This window comes from Molothrus ater, chromosome 4 (genome assembly GCF_012460135.2).
Source record: "Molothrus ater isolate BHLD 08-10-18 breed brown headed cowbird chromosome 4, BPBGC_Mater_1.1, whole genome shotgun sequence".
NCBI lineage: Eukaryota > Metazoa > Chordata > Aves > Passeriformes > Icteridae > Molothrus > Molothrus ater.
Window position 1 is genome coordinate 52500444 of NC_050481.2, and position 18774 is coordinate 52519217.

Below are 18774 nucleotides of genomic sequence, written 5' to 3' on the forward strand. Positions count from 1 at the left end.
AACATCTACATTCTTCAAAATGCCAGATATCAACTATCTTACTCTGAGGTGGACATAAAAAAAATGGAGAATTGTGGAAGAACCTTCTTCCTTTGACTCACTTTGATCAATATGCTTGTGAAGAAAATGAGACACTAAATAGACATGCACATCTAGTGATAAACAGTGAAGGTTTCTGTCCAATATATTCTTCAGAAAAAGGACTTAAAATATCACTAGGAATTGGATCACCCACAAAAAAAATATTAACCCATTTTTGGTAGTTACACAACACATTTTTTTGGCATTCATCAGTCTTTTCAGCTTTTCCAGTACTGTTAAATTATTAATAATTTATATTTATTTTACATCACTGACTACAGCATCCTTATTTTAATGAATCATTTCTTGTAAAATGTTACACACATGTAAATTTAAAACCAAGTTACACAAAAGTAGGATACCAATGTCAAGCATCTCTATAAAACATCTTTTCCTCTATGAACATTATCCATAAAAGACTCCTAAATGTCCTCAAATAATAATGTCTGCTCCTCAATCTAAATATGATCTTCTTACAGGAAGCCACCTGGGACAAGCAAGCAAAACATTCTCTTTTGGTTGTAGAAGGAATATATTTACACCTTAGAAAAATTCTTCAACATTACCAACCAGATTATATACAAATCTCTTTGTTGAATTTACACTGACTTAATTTGACAAAACAGCAAGAACACTAAATAGCCCAAAACATTCAATAAAAATAGAGGTAATGTATCTACCTACTTACCTACCTACCTACCTACTTACCTACCTACCTACCTACCTACCTACCTACCTACCTACCTACCTACCTACCTACCTATTTTTATAGATCTATCTGTATCTTTCATTTAAGTTCATTGAGTACCTCAAAATTACTAACTTAACAGCTGTTCAAATTTATATAAAAATTAAGTTTTGCTAACTTCAAGGAGAGTACATTCACTGGAATAGTAGACTTGTCCAGTATGCAATGAACAGGGGTCTATTAACATGTCTTTTAAATACTTTTCTCCAAAATATAAACACAACGGTGAGTATCTGGTGCATTCATAAAATATTTCTGAGGTAAAAAATACTCATAGATGTAACTTATACTTTCTATAATTAGACCTTTCTTGTAGGAAAGATACTGATACTAGTTGTTTGTTTTTTTTTTTTAATTAACAAATCAAATCATAAATCATGAGAGAAAATCTTAAATAAGCAAAACAAATTACCTGGCGCATATGAGACAAAATGTTGAAACTTTTTTATCACAAATGCAATATATTATATCATTAAACCTCAGGCAATCATGGAAGTCTCAGAGTGTGTGTGTCTATATTACCTGCAGTACACCTGATGCAGCAAGGATGACAGTGCAATTTGTTGTGCCTCTTTGCTTTACATCCCAACAAGCCACAAGGTCTGCATCACCTGCCAATCTTTGGCACACACTGCAGGCACAGAGAGCAAACTGATGGAAGGCTTGCACCTGCACTTCAAGTGCTACACACTACATGACAATCTAAAGACAAAGGTGGGACAAATCAATGCTTCAAAATGCTCAGTGATGCTCAGAAATATGTACAGAAGGACTCCAAACTTAGACTGAAGACAAATTCACACCCAAATCACATTCCCATGCTCTGTGTCATTAGTGGACGCATCCATACATCATGATTGACAGAATATAATTAGAAAATTTTCTTTTCTCCCCAAATTTTTGTTAAATTGCTGTTTTCCCCATTTTTCTACAGCAGTTGAAGAATCTTGCTAATTTCCATGAAATTGTCTTGTTCCTCTTCCATTTCCTTTCCCAAAAATGCACATACACCAGAGTTAAATGAAGAATTGATAGTCACTACTTCAGTTGTCATGAGCAAGATGCTTGCAGCACTCCACTAGTCCAGTTCATAGTACTAAAATATAGGCCTAGAAGTATCTTGTTACACACTGAGTACACCTGCTTATCATAGACATAATTTCACATAATTTCTTGATAGGTTACAATTATTTTTCCTGAATATTTCAATGGGAAATTGCTTCCAGAATTTGAATGCTGCAGTACATAAAAATTATTGTAGAAGCCACCTGAAATTTATTTATTGATCTTTATTTCTGTTTCTCCTTTTCCTTAACTTACATACTCATTGCCATTGGGAAGTGACCTTTTAGCATTATTGATATATATATTTGCCATTAATTGTAATTATTTTTCATTAAATAAGTGAGAAGTCACACTTTACCGGAGTGTAGTGATCCCAGCCATAATATATTGCTGCAAACTCAAAATTATTAACTTCTGCAAGTACAGTTTTATTGTGGGGGGGGGGGGGTTTGCCACTCATTTCACTTTATTCTTAGAACTCTGTCTGTAAATATGTTATGATTGCAATACATATTATATATTCATCTGATTGACATGCACACATGACTAAAAATGTGACAGATTACAAGTTTCTGCAACATTCTTGAATGGAACTGAAAGGCACAACATGCTCATTTTTGCCCACCACAGAAAATGCCAGATAAAAATATATCTCCGTAGATTTCCTGTTACATTTCACAAGATACTTCTAACCTATTTTTAAACTTCTTATACACATGCAGCTTCATTTCCAGTTTGTGACAGAAATCAAAATAGGATATGAGGAACTATAGAAACTGTACCGAATGTATTTCCTTAGAATGTATGTGTTACATAAGGAAAGCTAATTTTAATATTCTTAAGTAGACAAAAGAAAATTAATCTGTAAATAAAATATTCACTTTTTTTATGCTGTGCCATTTGTATACACATGTAAAGGCCACATATAAGACAAAAAATAGGCAATATGGAACCCATGAACAGTTCTTTTCTGAATAAGAAATTAATGAGGATTTCTACACATGATCACAAAGGGGTGCAGAGATTTTGATAACTAAAATCTCTGTAATATGGTCTAAATTGATATAAAAATTTAATAATCCTGAATATAAAAATTTTTAAAAATAGAAGTTAAAGACAATAGTTTTAATGGGCAACACACCTAGACTTAGTACACAGTTTAACATGATTGGATTGTATTCTCACCTCATGATTGGATTGTATTCTCACCTCACCTCATTTAAATTAAATTTGTCATATTTTTTCTGTGACTACTGATTTCTGCATGTTATATAAATCAAGTTCATCAAAATGAATATTTTTAGTTCTTACCAAAACAAAAACAAACAAACAAACAAAAAACCCCCAACTGAACAAAAAATTATCCTCTTAACCCATCATTACAAGCATAAAATTGATTTATTTAAGTTATTTATTGCAATCAAGCCACAGAGACTCTGGGCCTCCTAAAAAACTGAACAATACTGCCACGTCAAGAAAAAAAGGGTTCACAGAAAAACAGAAGCACAAGTACCAATATCTTTAGATGCTTCTGTTGCACCACACTGAGAAGTTTGTGCTGCTCCTTAAACAGCCTACAGAACGTAGCTTGATCTTGGCATAGATAATGCTACTAACAGTTTAAGCCATCATTATGGAACTAGGGCCTTAAAATCATGGCCCACATTTTCTTGCTGTTTTCTTTTTCCCTTTCCTTAGGAATGCACAAACTTACTGGACGGAAAATATCTGTGTAATTGTATTATTCTGAACAGATGAAGTTCCATTTCAAGACTATCAAGATATTTTAATGTTACCTCAATCTCAGAGAGCTGAAATCTTTTTTTTTCTTCTCTTTCTAAACTAAAAATATAGTGTTATATATTTGCTGTTATGACAATATTACTGTTTAATAAGTTTTCCTGATATTTATTCCCAATATATTTATGAAGAACCATCACATCTCCTCTTTCCCCTTGCTTTCTCAAGGCTCTGAGGTAAATGTAGCAGTGGCTTAAAATCAGAGGCAGGAATATTTAGCATCTGCTCCACCCCTCTGATGGGCACTGAAGCCTTCAGGGCAGGATTATATGGCATGCCTATGAAAGAACTCATGTACTATTGCAGTCTTCAGCTGGGTGTATTAAAGAAAAAGTTTTGGTTTACCCTAATATACAAAGCAGTGGTTCACAGAGTGATTCAAAAGAGCTTCAAGTATTTGTGCCTTGAGGATAGTAACAACTTCTGCCATCCAATTTTAGCTTGCCACAGCACGTCTCTCAGAGCCTTAAGTCTAATAGGCAAAGCCCTTTTAGTCTTCTCTTCCACAGCTAAGTCTATATTCCATGGTTATTAAACAGCTTTTTCTGAATGTTTAAAAGTAAGCTTAATTCTTCCTGAAAATGATTGACTAGAATAACAAAACAATTTTTCAGAGGCAGTCTCATTAATGACTTCTCAAATGACCTGACAATGTCTGTCTCACAGCAGCACCGAAATTGATGCAGCTTTATATTGCAAAAATAAATTTGTTGTGTCACTAATGCTCCTAGTAACTCTCACCTAATTTATTAAATTCTTCTTTTTTTCTACTGCTCCCATACAATATTTCCTAACTGAATTTACAAATTCTTCTTGTTTTATTTTAAGTCTTAACTCCTAAAGTCTAGAAAATTTTCTAGTCTTTCATCTGATACAACCTAATTCTCACAAAAATTAATGATTTTATTTGTTCCATAATCAAGTCTCCTTATTACATTTACACTCATTTTGCTTTAAAATATATAGCAAAAATATTCTTAAGACTGATTCTTGACTCAAGTAACTTCTTATAATGCTTACCTTTGCAAGAAAACCAATTGTCATCTCATTTAAGTGAATTTCTTACATATTTTTTGATTCCTTTAGTAGTACCCATCTTCCTCAGGTGCACAAATAATTTCCCAGGTGGCACAGTATCAATTGATTGCTGAAGTCCAGGAGGGAGATTACTAAATTTTCTTTGTCTAGAAAATTGGTTATCTTTTCAAAGAAAGTTATCAGATTGGTTTGTATGAACTCTTTGCAGTAAAGGCATTTTCAATTTTCATGCTATCTTCCCTTGCTCTTTATGTCAGTAGCTTAATTTTTTTTTTTCATATAAACTCTGCTTTACTGTTTGATAAAAGATGAGTTCACACTTTCAGACCTTTATCTCTTCTTTTCCATCTTCTCCACTACTTAAATATAAATATGGTATTTGCTATTCTCCAACAAAACAGTACCTTTTTTTTTTTTTCCTAACAGATTTATTTAAAAGAAGACATGACATGCTTTGCTCTGCATCACTCAGAATTCTGTGGTGACACCTATATGGTCTTGCTTGACTTACATACATCAGACTCCTGGTTTTGCTTTCATCTCAGGTGCTTCCAGCTTTTGTTTTTCCCATGTATATCTCTATCACATCTAAAGGACCTTTCACTTCTAAGTGTAATAATTGCCCTGATTCTCTCCCTTGCTCTTATAGCTTAATAAAGTTTTCTTTTAATCATCCCTTTAATGTCGACCTCAGCTGACATTTGTCAGAGCACTCTATCCTGATGATGACCACACCCCTACTTTGTACATCTCTCTATCTGACTTCCCATCTCCTTCCATTTCCCACTCATTGCAATTTTCTGATCTCATAAATTATTCCATTTAAAAAAATATATATTCTCGTGTATCTACATGGGATAGACACCTCTGCAGTTGAGACTCTGAAAAGGAGTTTGAGATATTTTACTTCATGGACAAGTATGAAGAATATTTCTGCATCAAAATCCCCATTTTCCCTCTATCTGTCAGTGTATATAAAATCATTGCCTACCCCTACTACTGAAGGCAATGATGAAAAGAATAAACTTTATTGATTGAACAGGGGACATACATTCCAAGTCCCAGAATTAATCTGCCTAGAAGCCAAATATCTGTTTTCTCTATTACTGATCCTTTGACACGTCAAACATAGCATTATATGTACTTATAATTTCACTAGCCATCACACTGTACTCACGAAGACAGAAAGACAATTAAGAATGGCAAGACTTCAGTGTCTAATATATAAAAAAAGCTGAGGTAAATGACAAATATGGGGTTTTTTATTGTAATTTTATTTTTAGAGGCATTAATATTTGGTTGCTTTAAAGGAGACTTTTTTAATCATTGCCTAATGTATAATCTACACAGAATGATAGCTGTCAATTAAATTTGTTGCTTACTAAGGTTTCCACTCACACATACGAGGCCAGAAAGGATTTTTAGCGAAATGCTCATGAGAGGCCAAAGAATTACTCAAGGAATTAAATCCTTTGTAGATATACTTAAAACAGATCACTGTGGTGCAGTAGAAATAGCAAGCTGATACATTTAGTGCTTACTTTGTTAAGGAAAGCCTTACTTTTCATCTCATGGGCACAACACACTTGACAGGAAAACTGTAACTTCAGGCCCTTGGAGGCACTGGGCCAGCAGTCCTGTTCAGTACAGACACTCCTACTCTACCTGGGTACCACAGACTGCAGGGGCTTCTCTTGCCCCACCAGCAGTCCTCAGCCCCCCTGCTTGCCCTTGGCTGAGAGAGGCATTATTCTCCTCTCTAGTCAAAATGCACTAATAATGCATGTGGAACAGAGACCTGCTGCTCCTTCTCGGGCAAATAAAACTCCATCCATCAGGCAGTAAAGAAGATTATCCCAAAGGCACAGTAGGGCTCTAAAGGTAGAGACTTACACAGCAGCCGAAACTAAAATAAAAAGTTATGGAAAGCAGGGAGAGTGAAAGATGTAGGGAAGTTGGCTTAACTGTTCTATACAGAATCCTTAGGCAGGAAATGACAAACCTTTCTATCAAATTCCAAATTACAAGTAGATATCACTCTCACCTAGAAAACTCACTGATCACAGCAATGCCTCTCCTGGTAGGGATGTTTCAGTAAAAAAAAAAAAAACCCACACCTATGAACCTCTGAATAAAATGTCAGAAGATGAAAGAAAGCACTTTCACCAGCCTACCAGCCATTTGAAAAGAAATGTCACAATAGACATAGGTTGAACCCACTGTTTGAACAGATCACAGAAAACATGGACGTAAAATACAGATTCAAAAAACGACATTAAAGGAGAGTGTTGTTCAATAAACGAAACATAAAATTAGACTTCCATAATTCCTCTTAAGTGCACCTCCAAGGAACAATCAAAGGGATTTTAAAAGGTACAAATTCTCAGTTAGTCTGTACATTCATCTAAATAATCACTTATGTTATGGAAGCATCATAATGATAAACTAAGTTTATAAAGAACAGAGCTATTCTTAGATGCTATATGTATGCAAAACACTAAATTGTTGTAACAATACCATAAGCCTGTCTGTATTGTCAACTGTTCATTTTCCTAAAATTAAGTTCAAAGCAAGAAGGGTTTTCTTGCATCTATGCCTTCCCTTTCAAAGGAAACATAAATCCCATGCTTCTAAACCACTTGCAACTTTTGAAGTCCTTTATCAAGGAGTAGTATGGTGTTTCCTAACAAATAAGAGATTATTTATAATGTGCCTTATGAATACACTATGGTAGATTGGTTTAACTAAAGTCTGTCAAATTATCATAGGGTTTTTTTACATTTTGGAAATAACGGCTTTTTCTTATCTATTCACTTTTTGTTAATGGAAACAGAGAAAGTTATTTCTGTCTTTAACATATGATGTAGAACAAAGATAAACATAAGAAAAAAATAAGCAGATAATGATGTGACCTTTAATTTCTTAGACATGCTTTTAAATTAAACCTAAAATTAGCAACATTAAGCTAGATTTGACAATGGTTATATGTGTGAAATAATGTCACTTACAAAATTAGGCTGTCATGCTAAGAGTTCACATGAAAAATATTGGAAGAGTGGAAAGCAATAAATGTTGCATACAAATATTTGTAAGATCAGATGAATTACCTCACATTAAATTGCACTCTGGTGATTTGAACATAGCATAGTTCACACACTTCCAGATTTTAGGTGACTACTAATCCTTTTGCTCATAAATTCCTCATGGCCAATTAATATAGATACAGAATTTGCACATGGGAGTACTACATATACACTATAAACTGGTTTCATTTAGTGTTTAGGGTTGGATTTTTTCTCATATTTGATCAAAAATAAAAAAAAAAATCTTTTTCCAGTGAAGTAGCAAAATTTTTATTGTAGGACCCAAAATCAGTCTGAAGCGTGTCTCCACTTCTTTTCTATTAAATTACATCTAAGATGCAGAGGGAAAAGGCTTTTCTCTGTCCTGGTAAGTTACAGAGGGATAGTTCAGTTTATTTTTCCATGGCTGCCCCTACTCGGAATGTTACCAGCTGTAGTACTCAGAGTAAAACACTTTTAAATGGCTGCCCCATATCTTTGAGGGGGAGGGTGAACAAGAAAAGATATTATTCCAATTAAGTTTCAGGAGACACATGTACATCAATGAAAGTGTGCCTAGCCTGGCTGGCAAGCGGAATACACCAGACAAGACTGATTGGTTACAATTCTAGATATTTATTTGTGGGGGTGTATATTTCAAAGGGAAGCATGTCTCAGAAATTAAAAATTAGTATATACTTCATGTATATTTTAATTGGTTTTCTGCATCACTGTAGAGCATTTTACAAATGAAAGACCTCTCTCTTTTTCTTCAAATTGCAAGACTCCTGGGCTGATTTCATCTTAGAATTTGCATAACCTTTTCCCTGATGTCTTTTCAGTAGTTATTTGTAACTTGAGTCCTCCTTTGGATGCCCACAAACATAGAAATTTTTGGAGAAATTTCTAAGTAATGGCTTTGCTTCTTCAAGAAATTGAGAGACCCTTGAAGATATTTTCTTAAAGACTTCATGTAACATATCTGAGGGAAAAACATTAATACTTTGTTCCAACTTCTGGCTTTCCTAGGAAGAAACAAACACATGGTGTAGGTCCAAAAATACTCTCTGCTTTCTAGGATGAAAAATACTTAAGTCCCGTCTGTGTATCAGGCAGGAACTTGAGAAATCCAAGGCTGTAGATCTTTTGCTTGGATCTGCTGCATTTAAAACAATGCAAATTCATTTTGTGATATTGTAGAGAGGACTAAAAAGAAGGAAAATATCTTGACAGTTTTTAGTATAATACAATAGCAAAGCTGTGTTGGAGCAAATTGCCAAATAAGACCAGTTCATTGCAGAACCTAAAGAAAGCAGCAGCATGTGTGTCTCTGGTGTCTCCTTGTCAGTATCTGCACAGACTGTGGGTAGCACACAAGGTTTTTACTTTATGGATAGTGGATTCCACTCTCAACAGAACTTTAAACCTCAGTAAAGTCTTTCTGCAAAATATTTCAAGTTAAATGTGAAGGGAACATACACTTGCAGCAAGTCTCATGCCACCTTTAAAAATAGCAGAAGAGAAATATTCATTGGTCATTTATCCCACTACTCCCTGTTCCCCACTGAGGAACAAGAATTTAATCATAAGCATTTACATGTGCTCAAGTTGAGAGCCATGCTCAATAAACATTTCCCCCTCTCCTATTTTAAAGACCCTATTTACAAAACCTGTCTTTTTGTAGATGCTTGCTAATACTCAAAACAATTGAAACAAACAGGCCAGATCAACTTTTTGATTCGTGATCCACACAAGTGCAGCAGGAACCCATGAAACTGAAGGTTTAGAAAACCAGATCTGACAAAAATATTCTTCTGAAGCCATTTACAAAATATAATCTGAAGACTATAAGACTTCATTTCAGTTTCATTTTCCAAAATTTTATATAGATTATGTAACTATGTTTCATGAAAGCCTGTTATGATTCAAAACTATCAAAAAATAACAATTAAACCAGAAGAACTATGCTACTCATGGAGTGTTTTACATTTAATAAGTCACTGTTCTTCCATATGCTTATAAAGAGAGAGGAGGCAAGGAAAAAAATAAAAGGAACTAAAAAGCTTTTGCATCTTCAATGCATGCAGACATTTTAGAACTATTTGATTTACTCAATTTGTTTTTAGAGTAAAAAGCAGTCTTTGACCAAACTGTCATCTTTAAAACATGGTGATATTTCATTTTCTCTCTTCTGCACTATTTAGATTGCTGGGAACTGAAATACTTCCAGCAGTCATTGTGTCCAATTTTTCAGTGCTGTCACTTCCTAGCAAATCTGCTTAAGCAAAACACTTATGTTAGAAAACAGAGCAAATATATGATATAAAATACATTCTACATTTCTTTGCAGGACAACTGGTATTCAAACACAAAACAGAATGAATATGTAAACATCTGTAATTTAAGTCCCATAGACTCTTGTAAACCATAAATCTGATTAATTTCCAAAGTCACTCTTTTTGACTATGCTGATTTTATTTTTTCACAATAATTATAATCAAAGTTATAAAATAAAGAAAAAAAATCAAAATGTTATTTCCAAAGAAAACACTCCAGGTCATTAAAACTAAAAAAACCCACTTCATCTGAAAGACAGAAAACCAGAAGATGCTCAGTTTTAACCCCCTGTGGTTCACATGCTCTTTTGGTCTGTATTTGATGCCCTTCAGGGCAACATAAAACTGGAACAAATTTACACTTAAGTGTCTTTAGCCTCCAATATGAAGAGAAGAGCCATTACGTGAAATGCAAACAAATCCTGTATGCTGCTAAAAACTACACTAAAAAACAAGTTAAGATCTTTACCTAAGAGAGATTACATTTTGCAGAAGAAAAAAAATATAAGAAAAAAAACCTAACAAAACACAGTATGAAATAAAATGCTTCTTTCAAGAGTGAATTTTAAACTCTAGATGCCAAGAAATTTTACATATGAAAAAATGCAGAATGGTGGTGGCTCTTACAAACCAGTTAATATTAAATTTTATTTTCAGAATTTTAAAAATATTATCTGATTTATTAATTTAATTATACAAAAATCTTATTAATATTTGAACTTTACACATGAGGAACTATGTAAGACTAACATTACTCCTACTGCTTTAAAAAGCCTGTCATGTTACAGGCAAGTCAGTGCTTCTTACCGTGTACAGTTCAAATCCCAATACTCTTATGGCCCGTTAGCACCAAATATGTCACCCTTTAACACCACAGAATCAATACTCTGGAATGTCATGGCACCCTGAAGAGCCACAAAGCCTCTGTATGCATTTATGAGACAAAGATTTTGTATTACTTCAGGGAAGAAATATGTCTAGTTAGAATCAATTTCAAGTTTCTTACTAGGAGGGAAGGAAATACTCCTAGGTAAATAAATGATTTTATTCCAATTTTACTCAATCAAACATAGGAAGTAAACAAAGAAGTTAAAAGTCATTTAAACATCCCCCTTCTGATGAAGGACACTTGCATGTGCACACTGCTCTAAATTCTAGTCCTCATTTTCAAGATTTTTTGACAGCTCTTTCCCACCCAGATCATCACCCACACAGCCCTTGATGAAATCTTCTTTAAGGATAGGTTAAAGAAATATAATCTAAAATAAGAATTTTAGTAAAATCAAACAATAGTATCTCAAATATTAGGTACAAAAAGCTCTTCTAAAGATTATTTCATCCATTTTCTCATATTACCATCTAAATATTGGGACTACTATAAGACAAGGCAATTTCTTACTTTTAAAAAATGCTTCTGAAGCACATTCCAAGGAATTGGAGACAAAGTTACTGACCTTTCTGACAGATGTGGAAAATTGCAGATGAGACAAACCCATCAGCATCTTCTCATAATTATATCTTAAAAATATTTTCCAAATCTAAGACAAGAAGTGTTGATTATTTGTGTTCCACCCTTGGATAAGCAATACATACTGGCCAATCTGAGATTACTTGGATGTTTAACAGAAAAAACCCATTTTTTAAAAACCTCTTCCTCAGCTGCAGTGCAGCTGTCAGAGTAAAGATTACTGTCTTTCTTTAACCACTGGATTTTAAAGCTATGTACATTTGACACACACAGAAGCACACACATGCAACTTGATTCCTGTATATCTCCAAGGTCTTGTCAAAAAATAAAAATGTATAGTTTTCAGTACTCACATTTCCATTAAGGTACATTAACTACTTAAATTCATAAACTAAAGTCTTCCTAATCCATGTGAAAATTAGTTATTTTCTCAGTTAAACAGCAAATGGCCAACACAGATTAGCAAATTAAAACTGGATTCTTATGAACTTTAGTGTTGCATTAATTCCTCACAATATGCTTTAGTATACAACAAATGCTGCTGTAAAAATTGGATTCTTCAATACTTTTTATAAATATGATTCTCCAACTGATTTATATATGTCAGATAATAAATGTATCTGTATTGAAGTTCTAATAAACATTTGCATGTAAAAAAGTACAAGTAAAATATTTAATGTGTTTCTAAGGTAGTAACAGGCCATGTTGCTGAGAGATAAGAGATAACTTTTTTTCTTCAAAGAAATATAAACTAAAACCTATTGCATCTCATGAAATTTTTCTTTGTACTGACATAACATACTGGGATGGAATAAATTGTGTGCCATTCTGTCAATGCAGCTGCTGGCTGTCTTGCATAATACTAACTAAATTGAGGGGATTATCAGTAGGGCTTTCCTTTAATACATTAGTGGCCATAAACACAAAAAAAAAAAAAAAAAAAACCAAAAACGTCCAAAATAACAAAAAGAAGAGCTGAATATTGTAATATTGTTTCTACATGCTGCAATAAAAGCTGAAAATTTCAAATGACTTTGCAAATCTCCCACCAAGTAATGGGTTTTACCTGTAAGTCATGCAAATTGTGTACTGTGAAAAAAAAAAAAAAAGAAAAGAAAAGAAATTAGGAAGATCCCTGAGAATATGAATATCCATGTTTTGTCTTTTGTGAAGCATTCCCCACAAAAGATTGTTACTATTGCTGCTTTTCCTGGATGTTAATATTTCTATGGCATCTCTCAGCAGCTCATGAGTATCTCTTAACAGACATTGCTGTGCTTGGCTGTAAGTCTCAGGAGAGCTAGAGTACTTTTGCCAATTAGAAATAAGCAAGTTGTTTAATTAACACACCCTTTTCATTAATAGTTTAACCCAAAGCTGACAAAGAGTCTTTGTTGCAACCCAGGAACAAAGAAAGGAGTACTAATTAAACACCCTGAAGTTTCTAAAGTGAGAGTTAATTTCAGTACCCAAGGGATTCTTTGAACTCCTCAAAAGACCTCTAGAGCCTTCCAAGAGCACTTGGAATTTCTTATAATTGTCCCACTCACTCTGGAAAAAACCCCAAAACAAAACAAAACCAAACCAAACCAAAACAAAAAAAAAGCCACAAACAATATACAAACCAACCAAAAAAGCAAACCAAAGTGTAAATAATCTGGAAAATTCTGATTATTTTGATTTCAATGTCTTTGAACCAGACTAAAATGAAACTGATTTTGATTTCAGAGTAACACAACTGTAAACTCAAACCTGGAAAACTGTTTTCAACTCTGACCTGAATTCATGAGATCAGTGCTATGCAAGCCACTGTGAGCTACATTAGACATTACATGGGAGCTAAACTGATGCAGAAGAGGAGAGGAAAGGTGATTCCCTGTACTGGCACTAAGTACCTACCAGAGGGATAAACAGAAAAATCTGTTCTATGGTTGCAGACTTGTTACTTTCTACATTCTTTCAGACTTTCTCTTCATTTTATTGTGCATATGTGATGAATACATTGTCTTAAAATCAATTGGCAAATCTAAGTAGCAAGCAAAGGGTTTCCAACTGGATGTGGGTTTGAACTGAGAGCTTCTGCTGCAAGAAAAAGAGCAGCTTTTCTGATAGAAGTGATCTTTGCTTCAGCTCTCCACCTTTCTGCCTCCTCACAGACATATACACCCACACCAGGAACAGCAAAGCTGTTTATGAGGCAGCAGCTAACAACTGCACTTTACAACCCAGCATAGTGAGGCCAAAGAGCACTGATTCTTTAATATTTGGGCTTCAACTTGCACTGACCCAATAAGTGCTGCATGAGCAATTCCTCTGCTCAGGAGCAAACAAGTGATAGACAGAGGTGCTAAGTGTCACAAAGTTAGACATTTGTGCCCATGCATCAGACCTCTAAGGTGGACTGGGCATGAATGTAATGTGCTAAATGGAATGTGCTTTCAGGGAGCAGAAGCAGTATTACACTATTTTATTCTCCCTTATACTATTATACCTAGCTTCTAAATTTTCTAGAGTCCAACAGAATGACAATTCAAGAAAACATGACAAGACTTAGGAGACCTGTTAGACCTAAGGCTCAAAATACCAGCCATCTAGACTTTCTGCATCTAGCTTCCTTTCTATTTTAAGAACATACTGTTTCCTTACGATTTTCTACACATATAAACATTTATTTCATTAGTAACCAAAAAATTAGGGAAAAAATTCTTTCATTTAACCAAACCTATGTACTTGTTCAAACATGTATTCAGATGCTGAATTCAAGATTTTTGTGATAATGTAAAGGAATTATTTTTTAGATTCAGACAGATCTAAAGTTCTATCGGTCCATGCCTCATTACACCACCACAACCAGCAACAGACCAAATCCTGTGTACTACTGTCACAGACATATGAGAAATAAACAAGTTTGCAGTGCAAAAATTGAGCTACTCTTTTTATGCAGTAATGGATCAGAATATAGTTTACAAAACAGATTTTAAACTATTTGGTTTGTGAAGCTTGTTTGTAAATACATTATTAAATGTACGTAGGAGTATTTATTTATCTTTTCTTTTACAGTGCTAGTATTTTGGAAAAAAAAACTTTTGATAATATCAGTGACAGTATTTCAGTTCAGTGTTTCTAGACACAAAAAGTCTGCTACCAAGTACTGCCCACGTTAGAAATAAAAAGCTCTAAGGAATCACGGTACTAAACCCACTGTCAACTACATTCAATCACAGTAGGCCTAGAGATCTAAGAGTATACCAAAATCCACTGACCCAAAGATTTCACAGTTTCTTGTTTCATGATTCAGTGGAAAGGATATGAATGAACAAGTGAGAGAAGAACAAATAGAAGTGAATCAGGACATGTTCTGGAACTCTAACAGGCAGCTGGGCTCCAGCCAGGAGTCTGCACTTGCTTCTTTTTCCTCCCTAAGGAACAGTTCCAGCATACTGAACTGATTCTTCAACTAACAAAAAGCAGCAATTTTTACATCCCCAGCCTGAAAATTTAAACTAGTCTCAGTTCCATAGAGAAAATACTTTAAAATCTAATCCTTATTTCAGGCTGTGCTTCAAAATCCTTTTTAAAATAATGTTTAAAAAGATATATATATATTATACAGAAAATATTCACAGTGAGATTCCTTTCAATAAAATTTTACGTAGATGGGATACACAGCAGCTGACCGGTACAGCCCTCTGGAGTAAACATTTCTTCCTCCAACTCTGAATTTTTTCCTTTTCTAATTCTCTCATCCTGACAATTAACCTGGATCTGATCTAGCCTGAAGGAGTTATCTTTGGAGGCACTAATCACCCACTGCTCTTCACTGATTGTAGTGAGAATTGTCTCTATTCATCTGCCCAAAAAGCAAGCTTTTAATGATCTAGCATAATGTAACTTAATTTTATAAACTATTTTTTCTAGCTAGTAATTTCTAAATTTTAATTTAAATTCTATTTCCTTAATTATCTCACTTTTATTTTTGAATTTTACATTATGCTCAAATGAAAAGAAAAAAATGTAAATGGTGCTAGTAAGACAAATAACTTTTTTCAAAATAGCTTTTCTTCTGTTTTTTTAATTCCTTCTAGTTGTTGGTCGTTTTATTGGAACTGCTTTTCCTCATCTACAAACATTACACTTTAATATAAATATTAAAGGAGTTGTCCAATCAAATAGAGTAAAAATAAAGGTAATTATTCTATGGACTCATATAAATACGAGGAATAAAATGGAAAAACTAAATGAAAATTATCATTGTGAAAAATTTGAAGAAATCTTTATGTATTTTCTTCTTAATTAAACAAAGTACTTTTTCTTGGAACAAACCTAAGACATGATGTTTCAGTAGATCATGAAATACAAACTATAGAAGCATAGTTGCATATGTTCAAAGAATAACAAAAAAGTATAGGGACACATCTATGCAGCATTTTTGAAAGCTGCTTTTAAATCAAATTTTATTAATGGAATTTAAAAATCAAGCATATTAAATGAAAAGTTTTTCTACTGCTGAACTTAAAAATCAACGCCATGCTTTTCCAAAGGTTAATGTCATTTTGGAAAAAAAAAAAAAATCTATTTTGAAAACTACTTTTCAAACTCATGCCCACATGAATTAAGACCTCATTTTGGCAGAGTTCAGCTGACACATAAGAGCTATATACTGATATCCTGATCACATATGCATGTACCCACAAGACTGAGATATCTCCACAGTATGGTTCTCTTCTCTCTTCAACCAGATATTACTTTCCCTTTTCTTTCTATTCCCCTTTGTTTCTATGAACAAAGGCTGACAATGGAATAAATGGCAAAGCAAAAATGCTGTGGAAACCAAACAGCAAAACTCCTTCTTGTTCCCTTTTTCTCTATCAGCTAAGAACTGAACAAATTGTAAATGCATTATCATCTCTTTCTGAAGCCAATGAAAATTTTCTGAAGAGAAGGAGAGGAAAAATAACAAATAAAATATAATGACTGCTTTAGGAATTGCAACAGAGTCACGAAGCCCATGAGCATAACCCATGAACAAATAAATCTATCTTTGTAGCTTCCATTACAAGAAGTCAAACTTGAAAGGATGCCTTGCATTAACTAAGGTAATAGCTATGACGTGCCAACCTCCACAGCAAGACGAAACTAGAATTGCTACAGCTGATTTACCTCACTCCTGCTTTCCTAACTTTAGAAGAGCAGCAGTGCAGATAGATTTAATTAGCAAGTCCAGACCACTGGATTAATGGCTGATACACAAAATGAACTATCAGCTATTATATACAGAGTTATTATTTCAACATTAGAAGAACTCTAACTCACACAAACAAACAAACAAATAAAAGAAGAGTTTGAAGCTGCAGGAAAGCTGCTGAACTAATAATCAATGATGACTGAACTAATAATCAATAAAAATAGACTTCATAGAAGTAGCAAGTAGCAAGTGGCCCATAGGATCAGGCCAGAGTCTCTGTGAGTGCTAAGCTTAGCAGCAGTTCCATAGTGTTCTCCATGATTTAGATGGAGGCTTATGCTGCAGGGCCCAGTGAGATTGGATTGTGTAATGGAACTAGCTTAGTCCCAGTTTTAACCAACTGATCAGCAGTGTATGGCTGTGTGCAACTGCAAAACACTGAACTCATATTTTTATGGGTTTTTTTTTCCAGTTCATTTTGAATTCCATACTGCCATTACTACTTAAACAAACTGGCTATGTTGCTATGTCCCAATTTAGGGTATGACAATAATATAACCAATGTATTCAGTATCTAATACTTGTCTCCTTGTCTGGTATTTAGTGTGCTTTTAAACCATACTCTTTGAAATTTAATATGCACATTTTTTCAAAGAACATTCAGATTTTCACTTGACTAGAAGTGAAAATACAAAAACACGAAACTCTGTCATTCTTTTCTAGGAGGGGTTTTGATTTTGATATTCTAGTAGTTGTACTAGCTTAATTTATTTTGGTTAACGGTCATTCTTTGTATGTAAGTTAGTTTATTCAAAGATCATCTGACCTAAAGCCAGAATTGAAAGAAAGAAAGAAAGAAAAAATCTTAAGTGACTGAAAGATTATATAGACAAGAGGTTCAATATTAACTTGCCCAGATGAAATGACCACAGTATTAGTGTTCTCCATGACACTGATATTCAGTTAGCTGAAAAAAATTGCCATTTGGTAGCTATCCATATTTTGCTGGCAGAAAAAGGTGAAACTGCAAATGAGATGCTATAGGAATATTTCTGGCATTTGGCTCAGTATTTCTTTAATCTTGAATAATGTTATACTCCTGCAAACTGTGGATGACCCAAAACAGGGAAAGGCTCTGAGCACCAGGAAGAAAGCAGGATTGGAATTCAAATGACCTTGACAAATCCACAGACTAACTCTATAATAGAACCGTAACACTGGAAAAGGGTAAAAAATCACAAATACATAATAAATTACATTTTGCACTGCCTCACAGACAGGAGTTGTTCCAAAGGTACAAACAATAGCGCAGAATGACAATGAAAATTAAGCCAAGATGTGTTGTAAAGAGTCGCACTGGGAAAGCAGGAAAAGGAATGGTAGTACTTAGGACACTGAGAAACCCATTTTCTATTCAGAAATTTTAAGACTCCAGTTATAATAAAAAGCATTGCTCAGTACTAGAATATTTCTGACTGTATTGCATCTGGTCTCAGACATACTGATAGGTAAGAAAGAACCCGGAGCACAGCAACAGTTAGAAGCCTATGAAACATAAACTGTCTTTCTTTATGTAACCTTATCAACACCCAACAAAACACTAATAAGATTCTCCAAATTGTTATAAAAGAACAAGGAAGAAATTTTTTCTGTGTACTCTAAGGAGTGGTAAAAAACTACCTTACCCTGGTTTCCACATTACCATTTCAATGTGCTGATTTAGGCATTTATTGCCTTCTTCACACCCCATTCACTGACTCCCCTTTTTGTCTCCTGTTTGTTGAATGTTTCCTCTTTCTCACTTTTTTTTCCCTCTCAGTCAAATGTTTCCATTAAACACTTTTTATTTGTTTTAGCACTTAAAGAATATTTTAAAAAACCCCAAAAAACAACAGAAGTGACCTCCAGATATGAAGAAGGCTTGAGCAGCTCAGGGACAGAGGTGAAGTACTCTCAAGCAGAACAAAAAATCACAACAGCAGTAGAAAAGC

General features: G+C 34.0%; 1 protein-coding gene across 5 annotated transcripts in view; it reads right to left on the minus strand.

Annotated features, from left to right (window-relative positions):
- PCDH7 (protocadherin 7) overlaps positions 1-18774 on the minus strand; it is a 266137-nt gene that overhangs the window by 216114 nt on the left and 31249 nt on the right. The gene's annotated exons all lie outside the window — the stretch shown is intronic.